General features: G+C 36.6%; 1 non-coding gene across 1 annotated transcript; it reads right to left on the bottom strand.

The window, feature by feature from the left end:
- Positions 1-539: 539 nt before the first annotated feature.
- Positions 540-668, bottom strand: LOC127215865 (small nucleolar RNA SNORA61). Its single transcript, XR_007833983.1, has one exon. It is a non-coding gene; the product is annotated as a small nucleolar RNA SNORA61 (small nucleolar RNA).
- Between the last annotated feature and the right edge of the window lie 3,187 nt (positions 669-3,855).

The following is a 3,855-nucleotide window of genomic DNA, read 5'->3' as shown; positions in this document are numbered from 1 at the left end:
ACCCCTTGGAGAACAGTGCATGGTATTAACCACTGAGAAATTGCTCTAAGTCATTGTTCTCTTTCATGTTTCTGATATTTAGATACTTATTTGTACTTCTTGGTGTTTTGATTCTGCTTTTGTTGTTAGTGTGACAGGGTTTCTCTTGGTTGTTCTGGAACTCACTATAATCTCATGCAGGCCTCAAACCAGGAGATCTTTTTGCTGTGCTGCATTTTTTAAAAATAAAATTTTGATATTGCTGCATTGTCTTCCCTTTCCATGTTTGGTTTTGAAACTTGAATGATATGTTGGTTATGGGACCTTCTTTGCTTTCTGCCCTTTTTTTCTCCTCAAACATGTGCGTATGATCACAGGCAAGGCCCCTTCACTGATTACACAGCTGAACATAACCATACCAGAAATCAACAACAACAAAATAATCCTCTCAATGAGTACAAGAAACGTCAATATGTAGTCAACCATTACCATGGCTTCCCAGAACTTCACATTTCTTCCTTTTCATTCTTAACTTATTCTGTATTCCAAACGATAGTCAGAACCATTTGAATCTGGACCTATGCACTATACCAGACTTCATCATTGGAAGGCCAGCTTCAGTGTACTTTATCTTCTTTATAACCTTCAAGACCAGGGTTGAGATCTGATGAGAAAAAGACCAAAAGTGTCTCAAAGGCCTTTAATTCTTTGAATGAGAAAAGTGCTTAAAAAAGATTGAACCATTGGATTAAATTGCTCTACTCATTGATTATAGTAATTGTATTGTTATTAGACCTGAAAAAACACTAGTCTCATTAAAAAAAATGCTGCTATCTGAGATGAATGGTATTAACATCGTGGAAGATACAGAGAGGAATAGGCACTCTGTTCTCAAGGCAGCTTTATCGAGGCATACATTAACGTACATGTATCTTAGTCGGAAGTACCAGTGTAGCAAGCAATTAGTTCACCAGTTATTCCATTGTTTACTCCTTCTCTTGGCCAATCTTAATTCCCTCCCCCCCACCAAGTAATACTGGAAACTCTTGTGTGTGTAGAGCATTCCTCCAAATCCACCTTTTCTTTTTCCATGGTGTTTTAAAAAATTATTTAATGTTTTTTATTTATTTACTTTATTGGGATTTTGCTCACATATATGTCTGTGTGAGAGTGTCAGATCCCCTGGAACTGAAGTTACAGACAGTTTTGAGCTGCCCTGTGGATGATCGGAATTGAGCCAAGGTTTTCTGGAAGAGCATTCATTGCTCTTCACTGCTGAGCCATGTCTCCAGCCCCAACATTCTTTCCTTAATGCGTCATAAAATTTTTCAATAATTAATTTGTACCATATGGGAGCATTTTTCTCTAACCATCTCTCATCTCCCATAGTATCTGGCCTTTTTGGTAATAATTTATAGTGTTCTTCCTTTAAATGCATGTTTCTATGTAACCTCAGGCTTCTTGAAGTCTTCACATTTCTACCTCAGCTTCTCACATGTCTGCTTTATATAGGCTTAAAATTATTGCACCTGGCCTTTACAATGACCTATTATAGTGTGTGGGTTCAGTGCATAAAAGCCCCTTCTTCTGAGCCTAATGGTCTGAATTCAGTCTCCACTGGAAAGAGAGAACAGACCCCTGCTAGTTGTCCTCTGACCTTTGCCCACCTGGGCATGCAGGCTCAGGTGAACACACACACACACACACACACACACACACACACACACACACACACACAAACACACACACACACAATTTTTTAATTGAGCTCTACTTTTTCCCAGTCTGCTTCCCTCTGAGCCCCTGCCTTCCACGTCTCCCAAACACTTAGTTTTAAAAGTTTTAAAATGAGATAAAGTAAGACACTAGAAAAAAAAGAGCTTGAGTGTATAATGGTAAAATAATTTGTGTTGTTTTGTAAGACTTCTTTGCGTTAGTATGATTCTATTATATTACAGCTTATATTGATCATTGATTTCTTGATAAGTGACTTGTGAGATTTGGCAGACAGCATGGATGGGCATTTTTTTCTGATATAGCTTTACAATTTTTGCAGAAGTCACCTATTCATGATTTCCTGTACATGTTCCCTTTGCTATTACTGTATTGACACAAACTTTTCTTTTGGTCCATATGTTTATTTAGCTTGCATTTTAGAATAATAACATCCCATTACATATAGTTATTAAACTTTTCCTTGTTATAATTTTGAAACTGCCATTTTGAAGTATTCGATTGGTTCACATATGTTTTGGGAATGATATCTTACAGCAGGTCAGAATTGAGGTTCTCATTTCAATATTAGAGCTGTGTAGAGTTGTAGTAATCATAATGAAAGAAAAGTGAGATGTGTAAAAATAGTGGTATGCTAGTTCATACAGAATTCACAATCACTTATAATTGATAATCCATTTTGTGTGTGTCTGTATTCATATGTATATAGAGGACAAAGGTAGATATTCAGGCTTACCTTCAATAGCTTTCCCCCTTACTCATTGAGAAAGCTCTCATTAAACCTGGATTGTGCTGATCAATGAGCCCTAGGGATCTTGTTTTTTTTCCTTTCCAGCACTCAGACAGGTCTTATTTGGGTGCTCATGACCCAAACTTTGGTCCTCATGTTTGTTTAGCCAGTATCTTACTGACTGAGCTATCTCCCAAATTTTGTGGGTGATTCAGTAGTGTAGCAGTTGAAATAATGGCAAAGTCATTATTCTTTCCAGTCTTCATTTTGTTTGAGATTTGGTCTCTCAGGAAAGTGGAAATGAACACTTATTATCAGCTAGTTTGAATGACAGCACATGAACAATTTCAACTGAAAAGAAAAAGGCTGAATTATTATGGTACTAGTAACTGAACTGTTGTCTATAGTAATTGTCTATAGCTGTATGTCCCTGGGCATGTCCAATTCTTTTTTTTCTTTAAGATTTATTTATTTATTATGTATACAGTGTTCTGACTGGATGCACAGCTGCAAGCCAGATGTGGGCACCAGACCCCATTACAGATTGTGTGAGCCACCATGTAGTTGCTGAGATCTGAACTCGGGACCTTTGGAAAAACAAACACTACCCTTAACCTCTCTAGCCGCTAAAAATTTAAGACATATTTTTAATTGTATATTATCTGAGTGATTCCATATACATTTAAAAAGCACTAGGCATGTGACTAAGGATTTTTGTTTTCAAGACAGGCTTCTCTGTGTATCTTTATAAAGTAGGTGGGTTTTGAAGTCACAGTGAATGTGGCCAATTTTGTGTATCTTTAATAAGTTTTTAATATGTTTTTAATTTTATGAAATTCTTTTAATTTTGTTTCTTTATGATTTTGTACCTTTGTCTAGAGCATATGCGAAGTCTCAAGACTGAACAAGTGTCTCTGCAGTCAGGTAATACACAACTTGAAATCGAGAAACAGAAGCTTCAAAGGAAAATCACAGTGATAAGGGAGCTGTACCAAGACAATGAAAGGATGCTTCACAGGTGAGAGGTGTTTGGTAACTCCAGTGAATGAAATGTCTTTAAATGCATGTTATGTATTAGAGGCTTTACACATTGATTATTGGATGTTATCAATTACATAGAATCATTCATGTTGTTTCTTTTTTTTTTTTAATTTGGTGTTTGTGTTTTCAAGACAGGATTTGTCTTTGTAGCTTTGCAGCCTATCCTGGAACTCACTCTGTAGACCAGGCTGGCCTTGAACTAAGAGACATCCACCTGCCTTTGCTTCCTGACTGCTAGTTTTAAGGGAGTGCCCTACATTACCTGGCTACATCATTCATATTTAAGAATGTTATTTTGTCTTGAACATTTTTCTTCATGAACAAAATGTAAATATGTTGGAATTCCCAAGCTACCTTTCTCAGTATCTAGT

Source organism: Phodopus roborovskii, unplaced genomic scaffold, assembly GCF_943737965.1.
Source record: "Phodopus roborovskii unplaced genomic scaffold, PHOROB, whole genome shotgun sequence".
Classification (NCBI taxonomy): domain Eukaryota; kingdom Metazoa; phylum Chordata; class Mammalia; order Rodentia; family Cricetidae; genus Phodopus; species Phodopus roborovskii.
Note: the sequence above shows the minus strand (reverse complement) of the source record. Positions and strands in the feature narration are given on the sequence as shown.